Source organism: Triticum dicoccoides, chromosome 3B (assembly GCF_002162155.2).
Source record: "Triticum dicoccoides isolate Atlit2015 ecotype Zavitan chromosome 3B, WEW_v2.0, whole genome shotgun sequence".
Lineage (NCBI taxonomy): Eukaryota > Viridiplantae > Streptophyta > Magnoliopsida > Poales > Poaceae > Triticum > Triticum dicoccoides.
The window spans coordinates 186,254,537-186,276,309 of record NC_041385.1 but is presented as its reverse complement, the minus strand read 5'-3'; positions in this window follow the sequence as shown (position 1 = coordinate 186,276,309).

Sequence of the window (21,773 nt, the reverse complement as noted above, 5' to 3'; positions counted from 1 at the left end):
ACACCAGGGGGCCCACACCCTGTCCACAAGGGTGGGGGCGCGCCCACCCCCAGGGGCATGCCCACATGCCTCGTGGGCCCCCTGGAGCTCCACCGACCTCAACTCCAACTCCATATATTCATGTTCAGGGAGAAAAAATTAGGGAGAAGGATTCATCATGTTTTATGATAGGGAGCCACCGCCAAGCCCTAATCTCTCTCGGGAGGGCTGATCTGGAGTCCGTTCGGGGCTCTGGAGAGGGGAATCCATCGTCATCGTCATCATCAACCATCCTCCATCACCAATTTCATGATGCTCACTGCCGTGCGTGAGTAATTCCATCGTAGGCTTGTTGGACGGTGATGGGTTGGATGGCATTTACCATGTAATCGAGTTAGTTTTGTTAGGGTTTGATCCCTAGTATCCATTATGTTCTGAGATTGATGTTGCTATGACTTTGCTATACTTAATGCTTGTCACTAGGGCCCGAGTGCCATGATTTCATATCTGAACCTATTATGTTTTCATGAATATATGTGAGTTCTTGATCCTATCTTGCGAGTCTATAGTCACCTACTATGTGTTATGATCCGGCAACCCCGAAGTGACAATAATCGGGACCACTCCCAGTGATGACCATAGTTTGAGGAGTTCATGTATTCACTAAGTGTTAATGCTTTGGCCCGGTACTCTATTAAAAGGAGGCCTTAATATCCCTTAGTTTCCACTAGGACCCCGCTGCCACAGGAGGGTAGGACAAAAGATGTCATGCAAGTTCTTTTCCATAAGCACGTATGACTATATTCGGAATACATGCCTACATTACATTGATGAGCTGGAGCTAGTTCTGTGTCACCCTATGTTATAATTATTGCATGAGGAATCGCATCAGACATAATTATCCATCACTGATCCAATGCCTACAAGCTTTTCACATATTGCTCTTTGCTTAGTTACTTTACCGTTGCCACTGTTACAATTACTACACAACTGCTACTATTACTTTTGCCACTGTTATCGTTAGTTCTATACTACTTTGCTACTAAATACTTTGCTGCAGATATTAAGTTATCCAGGTGTGGTTGAATTGACAACTCAACAACTAATACTTGATAATATTCTTTGGCTCCCCTTGTGTCGAATCAATAAATTTGGGTTGAATACTCTACCCTCAAAAACTGTTGCGATCCCCTATACTTGTGGGTTATCAACCTTAAAGGGTGATTTATTTTCTTATACTAACGGAGCTTATGAGGTTTTCTGTTGAGTTATGTGTTGTGAAGTTTACAAGTTTTGGGTAAGGATTTGATGGACTATGGAATAAGGAGTGGCAAGAGCCTCAGATTGGGGATGCCCAAGGCACCCCCAAGGTAATATTTAAGGACAACCAAAATCCTAAGCTTGGGGATTCCCCGGAAGGCATCCCCTCTTCCGTCTTCGTCTATCGGTAACTTTACTTGAGGCTATATTTTTATTCACCACATAATATGTGTTTTGCTTGGAGCGTACTGTATGATTTGAGTATTTGGCTTTTAGTTACCACAATCATCCTTGCTGTACACACCTTTGGGAGAGACACACATGAATCGTGATTTATTAGAATACTCTATGTGCTTCACTTATATCTCTTGAGCTAGGCAATATTGCTCTAGTACTTCACTTAAATCTTTTTAGAGCACGGTGGTGGCTTTATTTTATAGAAACTGATGAACTCGTAGTATGTGAGTAAGAACTTGTAGCATTGTTGTAGTTAATTATAGCTTCTGATGTTTCAGAATTTGGTTGTTGTGTCAATAGCAGTTAATTCATTTGCACATTGATCCTTTTGAGAAGATATATCATAATTAACCCGTTTCTTCAGTTTTTCAAAATAAGTACTGGTGATTTTCTATGTTGATATAAACCCATTTTCCCGACAATTGTAACTGATCTAGTTTTAAATATTATAGGATGAACGGAAGTGTTCTTACTTGGAGTAGGTTGATCAAGAGTGACCACAGTCTTTGAAGATGTGCCTAGCAAAGCTCTGGAGCATGTATTAGGAAGAGAACAGAGGTAGGCTTAGAGATAGTGTTGTCAACGCTGAAGAATATTTGAAGATGCACGATAAAAAGAGGAAGGTGGAGAATGAGCTCAGTTTTTTTAAATTAAGACTTTGCTAAGATGGTGTTGGCGAAGGAGGAGGCACTTTCCCAGTTGGCCAGTGCAAAACAGGTTCTTATTGAACTGAAAGCAGAGATGGATAAGCAGAGCCTGGATGATCTCGATTACGGAAATGAATATATTGTTATAATATTGTTCTTATGAAGTTGAACTATCTATATGTTGTACTGTGCTATTTTCCGGTAGCTATCGTACTGTGATGTTAAAATATATCTATGTGCCTGATATAAAATTGGCAAACAACTGTTCGATATGAAATGTGAATTTCCATAATACTGGAATAATTAATTGTTAACTAATAAATCTGCGAAATGGGTCATGGAACTTTGCAAACGGTTCTAGAAGTAAAAGCGCTTGTGATGGATAGCCCAATGCCACATAGTTTTCTTCATCAAATCGTGTGTGATGTAGTTGATAAAAGCAAACGGTTAACCAAGGAAGAGCGTGTGTGATAGTTACACATATCACACATGAGCCTATACATAAACCTGTGTGGGATGTACATACGAAACGAAACGTTTTCCCTGAATTGACTGTGTGGGATGTACATAAGAACGGAAACATATTCCTTGGATTGACTGTGTATAATATACATACCTACGGAAATGTTTTTCTGGGATTCACCATGTGGGATGTACATACCTACGGAAATGTTTTCTGGGATTCACCGTGTGGGATGTACATACCTACAGAAATGATTGGGTTTCCATGGGTCACCCGCTCACACACGAACTCATGTGGTGTTCCACGAGGGCCTATCCCCGACGATTTCTGGGTCGTGTGGGAAGGAGCCCCCTATCGCCCACACTCACTTGGCGACGGTTCCAAATGACGTCGCGGAAAGGGGTTTAAAACCATTTGTATAGCACCGACGCATACCAGTGGTATGCTTGAAGTATTATTGTTTTTATGTCAATATTAAACTTTTGTTTTGAATCTTATGGATCTGAACATTCATGCCACAATAAAGATAATTACATCGATAAATATGTTAGGTAGCATTCCACATCAAAAATTCTGTTTTTATTATTTACCTACTCGAGGACGAGCAGGAATTAAGCTTGGGGGTGCTTGATACGTCTCCAACGTATCTATAATTTTTGATTGTTCCATGCTATTATATTATCTGTTTTGGATGTTTTATATGCACTTATATGCTATTTTATATTATTTTTGGGACTAACCTATTAACCTAGAGCCTAGTGCCAGTTTCTATTTTTTGCTTGTTTTAGAGTTTCGCAGAAAAGGAATACCAAACGGTGTCCAAACGGAATAAAACTTTCGCAATGATCTTTCTTGGACCAGAAGAAAAGGAGACTTGGAGATGAAGTCGGAAAATCAAAAAGGCAGCCACGAGGGTGAAGGGCGCGACCCCCTACCTCGTGGGCCCCTTGGAGGTCTCCTGACCTAATTCTTTCACCCATATATACTCTTATACCCCAAAACCATTAGGGGGGGCCACGAAAACACTTTTCCACCGCCGCAAGCTTCTGTACCCGTGAGATCCCATCTAGGGGCCTTTTCCGGTGTCCTGCCGGAGGGGGATTCGATCATGGAGGGCTTCTACATCAACACCATTGCCCTTCCGATGAAGCGTGAGTAGTTTACCACAGACCTACGGGTCCATAGCTACTCCCTCCGTCCGAGTTTATTAGGCCTAAAAACAACTTCTCTTAGACCAAGGCACATAGTAATTTGCTCACATTAATTCTTTCATTTCACCCCCAATGCACACTCTCACATGCATGCAGCCAATGAAAAAGCATGCATGAAGTGTACTAATTTCCTAGTCATGGCACCAACAACAATGGCTTTCAATGCAACCAATGAAATGGTTGCATGCATGCACCTATCCAAAGCGAGGCCTTATAAAAAGGGGCATGCTTGTGATGCTAAGATGCCTAATAAACTCGGACCGAGGGAGTAGTAGCTATATGGCTTCTTATCTCTCTTTGATTGTCAATACCATGTTCTCCTCGATGTTGTGGAGATCTATTCGATGTAATACTCTTTTGCGGTGTGTTTGCCGAGATCTGATGAATTATGGATTTATGATCAGATTATCTATGAATATTATTTGAATCTTCTCTGAATCTTATATGCATGATTTGATATCTTTGCAAGTCTCTTTGAATTATCGGTTTAGTTTGGCCTACTAGATTGGTTTTTATTGCAATGGGAGAAGTGCTTAGCTTTGGGTTCAATATTGCGGTGTCCTTTCCCAGTGACAGTAGGGCAGCAAGGCACGCATTGTATTGTTGCCATCGAGGATAAAAAGATGGGGTTTTCATCATATGGCTTGAGTTAATTCCTATACATCATGTCATCTTACTTAATGTGTTACTCTGTTCTTTATGAACTTAATACTCTAGATGCAGGTAGGAGTCGGTCGATGTGTGGAGTAATAGTAGTAGATGCAGAATCGTTTTGGTCTACTTGACACAGACGTGATGCCTATGTTCATGATCATTGCCTTATATATCGTCATAATTATGTGCTCTTTTCTCAATTGCTCAGCAATAATTTGTTCGCCCACCGTATTATTTGCTATCTTGAGAGAAGCCACTAGTGAAACCTATGGCCCCCGGGTCTCTTTTCCATCATATAAGTTCTATTTTCCATCATACTAGTTTCCGATCTACTATTTTGCAATCTTTTACTTTCCGATCTATAAACCAAAAATACCAAAAGTATTTACTTTACTGTTTATCTATCTCTATCAGATCTCACTTTTGCATGTAACTTTGAAGGGATTGACAACCCTTTATCGCGTTGGGTGCAAGTTTGTTGATTGTTTGTGCGGGTATTCGGTGACTTGTGCGTTGTCTCCTACTAGATTGATACCTTGGTTCTCAAACTAAGGGAAATACTTACTCTACTTTGCTGCATCACCCTTTGCTCTTCATGGGAAAACCCGATGCAAGCTCAAGAAGTAGCAAGTGTCAACTTTAGATCCCACATATTTGGAGAATGTTCAATCTTGTGATTTTTTTTATAAAAGTGGGTTTGGAGAGGTCATGACTTTTGTTATGGTTAATCCCACTATTTTGGAAGAGTGTCAACTTCGCATGCATGTGGATCATGTTGAGAATCTGTTTTGTGATAGCTATATTTTTGAATTTGCTTATGATCCTACATGTAATTATTATGAGAGAGGAAAATATGGTTGTAGAAATTTTCATGTTGCTAAATTACCTCTCTTCATGTTGAGATTGCTATCGTCTCTTTCTTCTTCCTTGCATGAGCTAGTTTATGCTTGCCTTGATAATTTTTACTTATAAAATGCCTATGCATAGGAAGATGTTAGACTTAGATGTATTTGTCACGTGTTCTATGATGCTCTCTTTATGTGAGCATCATTGAAATTATCAATGCCTAGCTAAAATGCTTTAAAGAAAAGCGCTTGTTGGGAGACAACCCAATATTTTTCCTTGCTGTTTTACTTCGAATAATTCATATAGGCTCTGGTTACATGTGGTTTTGTGTTTTAATTAGTGTTTGTGCCAAGTAAGACCTTTGGGATGGCTTATGTTATAGTAGTTTTGATCTTGCTAAAAAACATAAACTTTTGCGCCCAGGAAAATAACTTTCATAATTCACAGAAGCGTGCTTTTGGTCTAATTATTTTTGCAAAAGATTGGTACACAAATTTGTCAGGTCTTCCTAATTTTTCAAAATTTTTGGTGTTACGTAATTATTCAAAGTTTCCAGATTGCTACAGACTGTTCTGTTTCTGACAGATTCTGTTTTCTATGTGTTGTTTGCTTATTTTGATGAATCTATAGGTAGTATCAGGGGGTATGAACTATGAAAAAGTTGGAATACAGTAGATATTACACCGATATAAATAAAGAATGAGTTCACAACAGTACCAAAAGTGGTGATTTATTTTCTTATACTAACGGAGCTTATGAGATTTTCTATTGAGTTTTGTGTTGTGAAGTTTTCAAGTTTTGGGTAAGGATTTGATGGACTATGGAATAAGGAGTGGCAAGAGCCTAAGCTTGGGGATTCCCAAGGCACCCCAAGGTAATATTCAAGGACAACCAAGAGCCTAAGCTTGGGGATGCCCCGAAAGGCATCCCCTCTTTCGTCTTCGTCTATCGGTAACTTTACTAGAGGCTATATTTTTATTCACCACATGATATGTGTTTTGCTTGGAGCGTCTTGTATGATTTGAGTCTTTGCTTTTTAGTTTGCCACAATCATCCTTGCTGTACACACCTTTTTAGAGGGATACACATGAATCATGATTTATTAGAATACTCTATGTGCTTCACTTATATCTTTTGAGCTATGCAATATTGCTCTAGTGCTTCACCTATATCTTTTTAGAGCACGGCGGTGGTTCTATTTTATAGAAACTGCTGAACACTTATGCTTCACTTATATTATTTTGTGAGTCTTTTTAAACAGCATGGTAACTTTATTTGGTTATAAAATTAGTCCTAATATGATAGGCATCCAAGAGGGATATAATAAACACTTTCATATAAAGTGCATTGAATACTATGAGAAGTTTGATTCCTTATGATTGTTTTGAGATATAAATATGGTGATATTAGAGTCATGCTAGTGAGTAACTGTGGATTGTAGAAATACTTGTGTTAAAGTTTGTGATTCCCATAGCATGCACGTATGGTGAACCGTCATGTGATGAAGTTGGAGCATGATTTATTTATTGATTGTCTTCCTTATGAGTGGCGGTCGGGGAAGAATGATGGATTTTTCCTACCAATATATCCCCCTAGGAGCATGCGTGTAGTACTTCTTTCGATAACTAATAGATTTTGCATTAAGTATGTGAGTTCGTTATGACTAATGTTGAGTCCATGGATTATACGCACTCTCACCCTTCCACCATTGCTAGCCTCTTTAGTACCGCGCAACTTTCGCCGGTACCATACACCCACCATATACCTTCCTCAAAACAGCCACCGTACCTACCTATTATGGCATTTCCATAGCCATTCCGAGATATATTGCCATGCAACTTTCCACCATTCCGTTTATTATGACATGCTTCATCATTGTAATATTTCTTTGCATGATCTTGTTGTTGACATCGTATTTGTGGAAAAGCCACCTTTCATAATTCTTTCATACATGTCACTCTTGAGTCATTGCACATCCTAGTACACCTTCAGAGGCATTCATATAGAGTCATATTTTTTTAAGTATCGAGTTGTAATTCTCGAGTTGTAAGTAAATAGAAGTGTGATGATCATCATTATTAGAGCATTGTCCCATGTGAGGAAATTAAAAAAGTAGCCAAAGAAGCCAAACAAAAAATGAAAAAATGAGAGAAAAAGAGAGAAGGGGCAATGTTACTATCCCTTTTCCACACTTGTGCTTCAAAGTAGCACCATGATCTTCATGATAGAGAGTCTCCTATTTGGTCATTTTCATATACTAGTGAGAATTTTTCATTATAGAACTTGGCTTGTATATTTCAACGATGGGCTTCCTCAAATCGCCCTAGGTCTTCATGAGCAAGCAAGTTGGATGCACACCCACTTAGTTTTCTTTTTGAGCTTTCATAAACTTATTGCTCTAGTGCATTCGTTGCATGGCAATCCCTACTCACTGATGTTGATATCTATGGATGGGCATCTCCATATCCATCGATACGCCTAGTTGATGTGAGACCATCTCCCTCATTTTGTCCATGGCTCACGCTCATGTATTGCGTGAAAGTTGAAAAGGTTTGGGAACACCAAAAGTATGAAACACTTTCTTGGCTTGTCATCAGGGTTGTCATGATTTGAATATTTTGTGTGACGAAGATGGAGCATAGCCAGACTATATGATTTTGTAGGGATAACTTTCTTTGGCCATGTTATTTGAGAAGACATGATTTCCTTGTTAGTATGCTTGAAGTATTATTGTTTTTATGTCAATATTAAACTTTTGTTTTGAATCTTATGGATCTGAACATTCATGCCACAATAAAGAAAAATTACATGGATAAATATGTTAGGTAGCTTTCCAAATCAAAAAAAAGTTTTTATCATTTACCTACTCGAGGACGAGCAGGAATTAAGCTTGGGGATGCTTGATACGTCTCCAACGTATCTATAATTTTTTATTGTTCCATGCTATTATATTATCTGTTTTGGATGTTTTATATGCATTAATATGCTATTTTATATTATTGTGGGACTAACCTATTAACCTAGAGCCCAGTGTCAGTTTCTGTTTTTTTCTTGTTTTTGAGCTTTGCGGAAAAGGAATACCAAATGGAATAAAATCTTCGCGATGATTTTTCTTGGACCAGAAGATACCCCAGAGACTTGGAGATGAAATCAGAAGAGCCGTGAGGTGGCGGCAAGGGGGGAGGGCGTGCTAGGGGGTAGGGCATGCCCCCTGCGTTGCCGCCTCCTCTGGACTCCTCTGACCTAACCCTTGGCCCTATATATTCACATATATCCCCAAACCACCAGAGGCATCCATGAAAACACTTTTCCACCGCCGAAACCTTCTGTACCCATGAGATCCCATCTAGGGGCCTTTTCCGGCATCCTACCAGAGGGGGATTCGATCATGGAGGGCTTCTACATCAACTCTATTGCCCTTTATATGAAGCGTGAGTAGTTTACCTCAGACCTACGGGTCCATAGCTAGTAGCTAGATGGCTTCTTCTCTCTCTTTGATTCTCAATACCATGTTCTCATCAATGTTCTTGGAGATCTATCTGATGTAATTTTGTTTTGCGGTGTGTTTGTCGAGATTCGATGAATTGTGGATTTATGACCAGCTTATCTATGAATATTATTTGAATCTTCTCTGAATTCTTATATGCATGATTTGGTATCTTTGTAATTCTCTTCGAACTATCGGTTTAGTTTGGCCAACTAGATTGATGTTTCTTGCAATGGGAGAAGTGCTTAGCTTTGGGTTCAATCTTGCGGTGTTGTTTCCCAATGAAAGTAGGGGCAGCAAGGCATGTATTGTATTGTTGTCATCGAGGATAAAAATATGGGGTTTACACCATATTGCTTGAGTTTATTCCTCTACATCATGTCATCTTAGTTAATGCGTTACTATGTTCTTCATGAACTTAATACTCTAGATGCAGGCAGGAGTTGGTCAATGTGTGGAGTAATAGTAGTAGATGCAGAATCAATTCGGTCAACTTGACATGGACGTGATGCCTATATTTCATAATCATTGTCTTAGATATCGTCATAACTTTGCGCTTTTCTATCAATTGCTCGACAATAATTTGTTCACCCACCGTATTATTTTCTATCTCGAGAGAAGCCACTGGTGAAACCTATGGCCCCCGGGTATATTTTTCATCATATAAGTTTCTGATCTACTATTTTGCAATCTTTTACTTTCCGATCTATAAACCAGAAATACCAAAAATATTTACTTTATCTTTTGTTTAGTTTATCCTATCTCTATCAGATCTCACTTTTGCAAGTAACCGTGAAGGGATTGACAACCCCTTTATCGCGTTGGGTGCAAGTTGTTTGATTGTTTGTGCAGGTCTTGGTGATTTGTGCGTTGTCTCCTACTGGATTGATACCTTGATTCTCTAACTGAAGGAAATACTTATCTCTACTTTGCTGCATTGCCTTTTCCTATTGTAACATCCCAAATTTTCAATTTGGAATGTTATACAAATAGATCATTATTGCATATCATATTTATTGTATTTTGCCTCGATCTAGAAATTCTACGCAACTCAAGGACCCACGGAGAGAGTTGGGGATTTCACAAATTTCATATTTGAGTTTTCTCCAATTTTGGAAATAGGATCATTTGATTTTATTTATTTTTTTCAATTTTTTCAATTATAAAAATATGAGAGAGGGAATAAAATGACTTTCCCAAAATAAAGAAATATTGAGGATTTAATAAAAAATCAAATAAGATTTTATTTTGGATTTTATGGCTATTTTATTTGAATTTAGGAAAAATGCGCGTTTTTCAAAATTGCATTTAGGCCCCAAATAAATGTTCATCTAAACCGGCTTAATTTTATAAGTCGGGGAAATTTTATTTCGGGATTTTTGGAGTCCGTATAGTATTTCTTTCGTTTGATTTTCTGCGCTAAAATTATTTTAAAAAAATCCGAACCGACTACGGGCCAAGATCAGCCAGGACTCTCCTGGTCGGGGCCTTTATAAAGCGCCCCGGGCCGCCGCCAGCCCTAGCCCACCCGAGCCGCGCCGCCGCCCCAAACCCTAACCCTAGCCCGCCGCCGCCGCCCGCGTTGCGCGCCGCCGCCACCCGCCGTCGCCGCCTACCCCCGTCGCCCCGCTGGACCCCGTCGCCGTCGCTGCCGACCACCGTCACCCTCGCTGGATCCGCTGTCGCTGCCGACCCGCACCCCGAGGTTGACCTCGCCGCCGCCGCCATTTTTTTAGAAAAACCGTTCGGTTTTTTCGTCGGTTTTTTTTACTTTCCGTTTTTTTATTAGATTGGTTTTTCGGTTAGGTTCATTAGCGAGCGTTCGCTCGTTCGTTCGTTTTAACGAATGCGTTTTTCATTTAGATCCAGATAACGAACGTTCGTTCGTTAATCTGTTCGTCGTTTTTCTTTTTCTCGGATTCCGTGATTTCTGATCCGATTTTCGTTTTAGTATAACTTTTAGCTCGTTTATCGGAATCAAGCGATTCAAGCACCTAGAGTTTCATCTCGAAACCTTCTTTCCGAATAATCTACTCAAACAAGTTTTTGCTACTGTAAAATTTGACTTAGGTCCAGATTAGTAAATGAAGCTTGTTTCTTTCGTAGTTTGAGTTTTGTTGCTTCGTTCGATTTGATTCTTTTTGCAAACCGGAGTTCTTAAGTTGAACTTTCTGGTTAGATCTCTTATCTTAGTTTTACCTGTGCATTAGATGAGTACTTATTGTATGCTTGTTTGTTTGTTTGCGATAGAGTACCCGGATTACGCCGCTTGCTACTTCGAATCCCTTAGTTTCGCGGATCATCAGCAAGGCAAGTAACACTTTGATCATATCTCTTTACTACCCAGTTTTATTGCATTAGATCAACCCTCAAACATTGCATGATTAGGATCCAATTAAATTGTGGGTTTGGGGAAGTAGATGAGGTAGTACCTATTACCTGTTTTCATATCAAACCTTTGGGAGTTACTTCTACGTTTGCTTATTATGCCTTGCTATGCTAGTAGACGTGGATTGGGTGAGTGTATCCACGACAGATGTGAGTTTGTTAATTAATGGTTTATTTAAGGTGGCAACTTTAATACACATCTGGGTGGATTGAGGTACCTGGGTATTCCAGGATTGCATGTTGTTTTCTTTATGGACCGCCACCCAGGCCCAAAGGGATCATGAGATTATTCATGCTAGAAACTTCCATGTGCAGCCACAAGCTACTATGGGCTCTAGCATAGTTGACTAAGTTGTGCGAACTCTTACAGTGGTAGACTAGCAGATGTAGGGGATGTAGGTTGGTACTGTCTACCCGATCGTAAGGTGCTAGTGCTTCTGAAAGACTATGTCTCGGTCATCCGTTTCTCAAACACCATGTAGTGCGAGAATCCCAACGGAGGAGATCGAGTCTTGTGGGGAGAAGTGCGCAAACCTCTGCAGAGTGTATAAAATAATCATGGTTAGTCGTGTCCCCGGTTATGGACGTTTTGAGTATCTAGTATTTGGATTATCATGTGAATCTCATCATGTTACTTTTAATTACTATTGTTGGGTTTGTTTAATGATGGTGTTACTTAATTGGGATTGAGAATGCTGTCAACCATTCTCAATGTTTAACAACCACCATGATAGTTAAACCAAATTTATTCCTTTGCAGTAGGGAAAAGTTGGCTTTATGCAAAAACTATAACCATAGAGCTTTCCACCAGCCATATATGCATGTAGTATAGCATTACTATTTCATTACTCTCTATGTGTTACTTTGCCAGCATATTCCATGTGCTGACCCGTTTTTGGGCTGCAAGGTTCATGTTGCAGACTTTTCAGACGACGAGTAAGATGCCTTAGGATCGTGGTTCTATACTCAGCGATGCCGTTGGAGTTGATGGACTCACTTATCTTCCAAGACTTCCGTTGTTATTGTTATTAGATGGCCTTAAGCCATACTTATTGTAATAAGTTCTCTTTGGAGACATTCGATATAATAAGTGTGTGATTGCTACTCTGTTATAAATCCTTCAAGTACTGTGCGTGTCAGCATTACTGATCCAGGGATGACACTGATGCACAGAGATCAGACTGTTTGAGGTCTGGTCGCTACAAGATGGTATCAGCGCACACGCTGATTGTAGGACACGACCACTAAGCTAAAGCCCTAGATCACTACTCTCTCTTCTCATTTCTGACTCCTCATCTTTTCTATTCTCTTTTAGGATGGCGGATGCAAGGAACAAGTTCACGCAACCGGATGAAGATACACCCTTTGGACGACACCTGAAGGAAGTCACTAGATACCTGAACATCGGAGTACCAAGCTTCACCAGGACCTACAACGCCACTTTACCTGAAGAGGAGCGCTGGATGATACAAGTTCAAGTTCCAGGAAGGACAGATCAATTGATCCCATAGAGTTTTCCTTTGATGCACCAACCTGGAGTCTAGGAAAGAGCATGCAGCCCACATCACCATGGGACGTATTGGAGAAGTTTACCACAAGGAGCTTAAGGATACTATCTACCAGATTTGTGGGCGCCGAGATGAGCAATGGGAGATGGTCAGCACCAGGAAGGACAGATCAATTGCAGCTTTCATCCAGGAGTTAAACCAACACATTCGACGCCAAGAGAACCAGATGTGCGCAAGCATGATGGATCTGAAGAAGGCCATGACCAAGATCACGGAACTGGAGGAAGAACTCAAGTCTACACGCGATGGATATGAGGAGGAAATAGCAACACTAGTCGAGAAGAATGAAGATCTAAAGAAGAAGCTAAGAGTGTTTATGGGATTTCCCGCAACTGGAGAAGACGAAGATTGCACTTGTCCAGAGAACTACATCATCATTGACGACACCGACTCGGGCCCGGACGATAGTGATGATGACTATGTTGATGAAGCAGGAGCAGATATCATGGAGTCTTCATCGGAGCAGTTTTTCTAGTAGACCACCATAACAGTAGTAGTATTTCCCCCATGTATCTAGTATAGTCTGAGCACTTTGGTAACGATAGATAGACCATTGTATGCCCTTGCTTGTTTGAATGAAGTGTTTTGATTGAAATTTGTCTCATGTGCATATGGGTAGTGTTTTTCCCTATAGACCTCATTCTATTCTGTATTCTCATCTTTTCTAAACCCTCAGATGCCTCCGAGACGTGACAATGGATTTGCTTTCCCACCGGAGCTCACCCAGTTGATCCAGCAGCAGAATGCATTGATGCAGATACTAGTCCAAAATCAGAATGAAGGGAACAACAACAACAACAACCCACCACCACCACCACCTGTTGATCACTTAGCCCGTTTCTTGAGGCTGAATCCGCCGGTGTTCTCCAGTAGCACCGAGCCGATAGTTGCAGATGATTGGCTCCGCAAGATGGGAAGGGAGTTGACCACTACAGGATGCACAGATGCGGAGAAGGTGCATTTTGCCGCACATCAGCTTGATGGACCCGCAGCATCATGGTCGGAGAATTTCACAGCCACTTATCCTATCGACACTGTCACATGGGATCAGTCTTAGCACGCTTTCTGTACTGCCCATGTTTCAGCAGGAGCTATGGCCATGAAGAAGCGTGAGTTTCGCAATTTATGCCAGGGAGGACGTACAGTTGGCCAGTATGTGGATGACTTTAGTAAGCTAGCACGTTATGCCCCAGATGACGTTGCTACGGATGCAGCTAAGCAAGAGAAGTTTCTGGAAGGACTGAATGATGAGCTGAGTATGCAATTGATGGTAGCAAGTTTCAATAACTACCAGGAGTTGGTAGATAGAGCTCTCATGATTGAAGGGAAGCAACAGCAGATTGAGAACCGCAAGAGGAAGTATGGATAGGGGAAGTACAATTCTAGAGCTCAGCAGAAGCCATGTTTTACCCCGAAGGCGGGAGGACAGTTCCAGCATACTCATGGAGGTGGTAGCTCACACAACCATAATGGTTCCAAGAATGGTAACGGGAATGGAGGAAGCAATGGCCAGAACCGTACCAACCCCTCAACACCTGCCAAGAGAGATCTGAGTCAAGTCACTTGCTTTAAGTGCTAGAAGACTGGACATTACGCCAATGAATGTCCTGAAGGCCAGAATGGAAATGGCAATGGAAGCTCTGGGAAGAAGCCAAACCCTTTCAACAGAGGACAGGTGAACCACGTTAGCGTGGAGGAGGTTGAAGCCCAGCCCGATGCCGTAATAGGTAAATTTTGGTTAAGTCATTTACTGCACTCGTTCTTTTCGATACTGGTGCATCACATTCATACATATCAAGGGGATTTGTGGATATGTACAAACTCCCAACCCAAGCCCTTAGGTCACCCATGTTAGTAACCTCTCCTGGAGCAGAGTATATGGCTAGACTATGGTGTGATTGATTACCATTAAGGATTGGTAACTACGTGTTTCCCTCGGACCTAATAGTATTGGAATCACAAGGATTGGACGTGATATTAGGCATGGATTGGTTATCGAAGTATGGAGGGAACATTGAATGCGCCAATAAGACAATTTTGCTTACAACGCCAGAAGGAAAGAGGATCAAGTATGTATCCAGACATGAGCCGAAGAGGATGCACGTAAATTCCTTATCACGAGTTGTGCAGGAGGAAGTACAAGTGGTGAAGGATTTTCCTGATGTATTTCCAAAAGAGTTGCCAGGCATGCCACCGGATAGAGACATCGAGTTTTTGATTGATCTTTTGCCAGGCACAGGGCCGATATCCAAGAGACCATACAGGATGCCAGCAAAAGATTTGGATGAGATTAAGAGTCAGATTAAGGAGTTACTGGATAAAGGCTACATTCGCCCAAGTTCTTCACCTTGGGGATCGCCAGTACTTCTAGTGGAGAAGAAGGACGGATCACTGAGGATGGTTGTTGATTATCGAGGATTGAATGCAGTAACAATCAAGAACAAGTACCCACTGCCGATGATCAATGATCTGTTTGACCGACTGCAAGGAACCAAGGTATTTTCCAAGATCGATTTGCGATCAGGATACCATCAGTTGAAGATTTGAGAGCAGGTTATACCTAAGATGGCTTTTACCACCAGGTGTGGGCTGTACGAGTATACCGTTATGTCATTTGGTCTGACTAACGCACCTGCCTATTTCATGAACATGATGAACAAGGTGTTTATGGAGTTTCTGGATAAGTTCGTCGTGGTGTTCATTGATGATATTTTGGTCTACTCGAAGAACGAAGAAGAGCATAAGGAGCATTTGCGGTTGGTATTGGAGAAGCTAAGAGAACACCAATTATATGCCAAGTTTAGCAAATGTGAATTTTGGTTGAAGGAAGTTGGATTCCTCAGACATGTTATATCCGGAGAAGGAATAGCAGTAGACCCCACAAAGGTTGTCACCGTGACAAATTGGGTAGCACCAACGACAGTTGGAGAGATCAGAAGTTTTCTTGGACTGGCAGGATACTACCGGAGATTCATTGAGAATTTTTCAAAGATTGCAAAGCCCATGACGGAATTGTTGAAAAAGGATACCAAGTTCATTTGGACTGAGGAATGTGAGGCTAGTCTCCAGGAGTTGAAGGAACGTCTAGTTACCTCGCCAGTGTTGATTCTGCCAGATCAGAGCAAGGATTACGAGGTGTATTGTGATGCTTCACGTCGAGGACTTGGAGCAGTGCTTATGCAGGAGGGGAGAGTTGTTTCGTATGCTTCACGATAGCTTAAACCTCATGAGTTAATTTATGCCACGCATGATTTGGAGTTAGCAGCTGTAGTGCATGCACTGAAGACGTGGAGACATTTCCTTATCGGAAACCATTGTGAGGTGTACACAGATCACAAGAGTTTGAAGTACATTTTCACGCAGAAGGAGTTGAATCTCAGGCAAAGGAGATGGTTGGAGCTCATCAAAGATTATGATATGAGATTGCAGTATCACCCCGGAAAGGCTAACATAGTAGCCGACGCGTTGAGCCGTAAGAGCCATGTCAATACACTAATGACCGGAGGGTTGCCAAAGGAGTTAGCCGAGGACCTTTGCGAACTATGCTTGGAGATAGTTCTGAGAGGCTATGTAGCAACATTGGAAATTCAGTCGACTTTGATGGATAAGATCAGAGAAGCCCAGAAGACCGACATGGAAATTGCCGAGATAAAGGAGAAGATGAGCAAAGGTAAAGCTAAGGGATTTCGTGAGGATGAGCACGATACCTTATGGTTTGAAGACCGTTTTTATGTGCCTAATGACCTGGAGATCAGGAAGTTGATTTTGCAAGAGGCCCATGATTCGCCGTATTCGATTCACCCAGGAAATACCAAGATGTATTTGGATTTGAAGGAGACTTTCTGGTGGACCGGAATGAAGAAGGATATTGCGGAGTATGTAGCAGTTTGTGATGTATGTCAGAGAGTAAAGGCAGAAAATCAGAAGCCAGCAGGATTGTTACATCCATTTCCGATACCCGAATGGAAGTGGGATAAGCTAGGCATGGATTTTATCACAGGACTGCCCAGGACTCGTTCAGGCTATGACTCGATTTGGGTTGTAGTCGATCGTTTGACGAAGGTAGCTCATTTCATTCCAGTGAAGACCACTTACACCAGTGCTAAGTTGGCCAAGATATACATGACCAGGATCGTATGTCTGCATGGAGTTCCGAGGAGTATTGTATCAGATAGAGGAACCCAGTTTACCTCAAAGTTCTGGAATCAGTTGCATGAAACCTTGGGTACCAGGCTAGAGTTCAGTATAGCTTTTCATCCGCAAACAGATGGACAGACCGAGAGAGTCAATCAGATTTTGGAGGATATGCTGAGGACTTGTGCGCTAGATAACGGATCTAGTTGGGACGACAATTTGCCATGTGCAGAGTTCTCTTACAACAACAGTTACCAATCCAGCTTGAAGATGGCCCCTTTCGAAGCCCTATATGGAAGGAGGTGCACGACCCCATTGTCTTGGGATGAAGTTGGAGACCGCCAGTTGTTTGGACCATATTTGATTAAGGAGTCTGAACGGAAAGTGAAGTTGATTCGCGACAGGCTCAAGGTAGCCCAGTCCAGGCAGAAAAGCTATGCAGATTCAAAACGCAAGGAGACAGTTTACGAAGTCGGAGATAGAGTCTATCTTCGTGTATCTCCACTTCGAGGAGTTAAGCGTTTTGGAGTTAAAGGAAAGTTAGCACCATGTTTTGTGGGACCGTACAAAGTTTTGGAGCGTATGGGAGAAGTTGCCTACAAGTTGGAATTGCCTGAGGGATTGTCAGGACTTCACGATGTGTTCCACGTTTCTCAGTTGAAGAAGTGCCATGCAGAGATGGCTGATATACCACTGAGAGATACCGTGCCGCTAGAGGCGATTCAGTTGGACAGTGATTTGACCTATGAGAAGAAACCAGTTAAGACTCTTGAGTATGCCAGCCGAGTCACCCGCAGCAAGGTTATCAAGTTTTGCAAAGTTCAGTGGAGCCACCACACCGAGGATGAAGCCACCTGGGAGAGAGAGGAGGATCTGCAGAAGGACCACCCTCACCTATTTTCTAGCCAACCCGAATCTCGAGGGCGAGATTCATCTTAAGGGGGTAGGTTTGTAACATCCCAAATTTTCAATTTGAAATGTTATACAAATAGATCATTATTGCATATCATATTTATTGCATTTTGCCTAGATCCTAGAAATTCTACGCAACTGAAGGACCCACGGAGAGAGTTGGGGATTTCACAAATTTCATATTTGAGTTTTCTCAAATTTTGGAAATAGGATCATTTGATTTTATTTATTTTTTTCTTCAATTATTTCAATTATAAAAATATGAGAGGGAATAAAATGACTTTCCCAAAATAAACAAATATTGAGGATTTAATAAAAAAAATAAGATTTTATTTTGGATTCTATGGCTATTTTATTTGAATTTAAGAAAAATGCGCATTTTTCAAAATTGCATTTAGGCCCCAAATAAATGTTTCATCTAAACCGGCTTGATTTTAGAAGTCGGGGAAAATTTATTTCGGAATTTTTGGAGTCCGTTTAGTATTTCTTTCGTTTGATTTTCTGCGCGAAAATTATTTTAAAAAAAATCCGAACCGACTACGGGCCGGGATCAGCCATGACTCTCCTGGCCAGGGCCTTTATAAAGCGCCCTGGGCCGCTGCCAGCCCCAGCCCACCCGAGCCGGGCCGCCGCCAGCCCCAGCACACCCGAGCCGCGCGCCGCCCCAAACCCTAACCCTAGCCCGCCGCCGCCGCCGCCACCCGTCATCGCCGCCGACCGCCGTCGCCCCGCCGGACCCCGCCGCCGTCGCCGCCGCCCTCGCCAGAGCTGCCGCCGCCGATGACCTGCACCCCGAGGTTGACCTCGCCACCGCCGCCGTTTTTTTAGAAAAACCACCATCGGTTTTTCGTTGCTTTTTTTAGTTTTCGTTTTTATTAGATCGGTTTTTTCGGTTAGGTTAATTAGCGAGCGTTCGCTCGTTCGTTTGTTTTAATGAACGCGTTTTTCGTTTAGATCCAGATAACGAACGTTCGTTCGTTAATCTGTTCGTCGTTTTTTTTTCTCGGATTTATTCCGCGATTTTTCTGATCGCGATTTCTGGTCCGATTTTCGTTTTAGTATAACTTTTCGCTCGTTTATCGGAATCAGGCGATTCAAGCGCCTAGAGTTTCGTCTCGAAACCCTCTTTCCGAATAATCTACTCAAACAAGTTTTTGCTACAGTAAAATTTGACTTAGGTCCAGATTAGTAAATGAAGCTTGTTTCTTTCGCAGTTTGAGTTTTGTTGCTTCGTTCGATTTGATTCTTTTTGCAAACCGGAGTTCTTAAGTTGAACTTTCTGGTTAGATCTCTTATCTGAGTTTTACCTGTGCATTAGATGAGTACTTATTGTATGCTTGTTTGTTTGTTTACGATAGAGTACCCGGATTGCGCCGCTTGCTACTTCGAATCCCTAGGTTTCGCGGATCATCAGCAAGGCAAGTAACACTTTGATCATATCTCTTTACTACCCAGTTTTATTGCATTAGATCAACCCTCAAACATTGCATGATTAGGATCCAATTAAATTGTGGGTTTGGGGAAGTAGATGAGGTAGTACCTATTACCTGTTTTAATATCAAACCTTTGGGAGTTACTTCTACGTTTGCTTATTATGCCTTGCTATGCTAGTAGACGTGGATTGGGTGAGTGTATCCACGACAGATGTGAGTTTGTTAATTAATGGTTTATTTAAGGTGGCAACTTTAATACACATCTGGGTGGATTGAGGTACCTGGGTATTCCAGGATTGCATGTTGTTTTCTTTATGGACCGCCACCCAGGCCCAAAGGGATCATGAGATTATTCATGCTAGAAACTTCCGTGTGCAGCCACAAGCTACTTTGGGCTCTAGCATAGTTGACTAGGTTGTGTGAACTCTTACAGTGGTAGACTAGCAGATGTAGGGGATGTAGGTTGGTACTATCTACCCGATCGTAAGGTGCTAGCGCTTCTGAAAGACTATGTCTCGGTCATCCGTTTCTCAAACACCATGTAGTGCGAGAATCCCAACGGAGGAGATCGAGTCTTGTGGGGAAAAGTGTGCAAACCTCTGCAGAGTGTATAAACTAATCATGGTTAGCCGTGTCCCCGATTATGGACGTTTTGAGTATCTAGTATTTGGATTATCATGTGAATCTCATCATGATACTTTTAATTACTATTGTTGGGTTTGTTTAATGATGATGTTACTTAATTGGGATTAAGAATGATGTCAACCATTCTCAATGTTTAACAACCACCATGATAGTTAAACCAAATTTATCCCTTTGCAGTAGGAAAAAATTGGCTTTATGCAAAAACTGTAACAATGGAGCTTTCCACCAGCCATATATGCATGTAGTATAGCATTATTATTTGATTACTCTCTATGTGTTACTTTGCCAGCATATTCCATGTGCTGACCCGTTTTCGGGCTGCAACGTTCATGTTGCAGACTTTTTAGACGATGAGTATGATGCCTTAGGATCGTGGTTCTATACTCAATGATGTCGTTGGAGTTGATGGACTCACTTATCTTCCAAGCCTTCCGATGTTATCGTTATTAGATGGCCTTAAGCCATACTTATTGTAATAAGTTCTCTTTGGAGACATTCGATGTAATAAGTGGGTGGTTGCTACTCTGTTATAAATCCTTCAAGTACTGTGCGTGTCAGCATTACTGACCCAGGGATGACACTGATGCACAGAGATCAGACTGTTTGAGGTCTAGTCGCTACACCTATTCAAGGGAAACACCAACGCAAGCTCAAGAAGTAGCATTCCCGCTCTCAATTCCTCCCACGTCCCTCCTGTACGCACTTGGCAAAGCCCTATCGGAATTCCGTTGCTGCCACCACCACCATACCGTCGTGCTGGTTCCGATCTCATCTATCTCATCTCCCTCGTTTGCTAGATCAAGAAGGAGAGGACGCCATCGAGCTGAACGTGTGCTAATCTCAGAGGTGTCGTCCGTTCGGCACTAGATCGGATTGGATCGTGAAGAGTATGACTACCTCAACCGCGTTATGACGCTAACGCTTTTGGTCTACAAGCGTATGTAGACACCCGTAGGAGTCTGGGCCGTGTCTCAGTCCCAGTGTGGCTGATCATCCTCTCGGACCAGCTACTCATCATCGCCTTGGTAAGCTATTACCTCACCAACTAGCTAATCAGACGCGAGCCCCTCCTTGGGCGGATTTCTCCTTTTGCTCCTCAGCCTACGGGGTATTAGCAACCGTTTCCAGTTGTTGTTCCCCTCCCAAGGGCAGGTTCTTACGCGTTACTCACCCGTTCGCCACTAGAAACACCACCCCTCTTGTAGCTATGCATCTCCAATATTGGATCTTGGGTGTTTCATACAATTTTTTTTTACTTTCATGCTTCATTCCCCATCAGTGGTCTCAAAAAGCCGCCCCTTGGTGAGCCGAGAGCACCAACTAGTCTAGACGACCCACGGTGCACACCGCATGTGCACGCTTTAGGATCTATTGTTGTCATTTTTCATCGTCTCATCTTTAGGAGGGATCATTGCATTGACCTTGCCAGGCCCAACTGTCGTCGACATCACCACAACGCCAAATAACGCCACCAGCCTACGCACGTCTATCAACTCGCGTCCAACGTTGAGACTCCACTGCATCACGCCGCCGAGACCCGCCGTCTTCGATGCGGTAGATGTAACACCGCTCCACCTGTTGGCGCCTCCAGTCAGTATCTGCTCCAAAACAACGCCCTTACGAGGAAAATGACAGTAAAGCCTCCGTCATCATCCGATCTGGGAGACTGGGATCTAGGATCCTCCCCTCCCGCCCGAGTAGATGCCCGCTGGAGGAAGAGCTAATAATTTACGTAGTCAATGTTCAATCGATTAGGTCGGCTAGCCCCATATTCTGATTTACATGGCATGCAAGCTTGATCTTCTTCTCTTTCTCTTCCATCTATTCTACTCCTGCTCCCTCTTCACTCTCTTCATAATGCAACAACTCCTCCACCTGCACCCCCATTTTCCAAGATTGCTAATCCCCC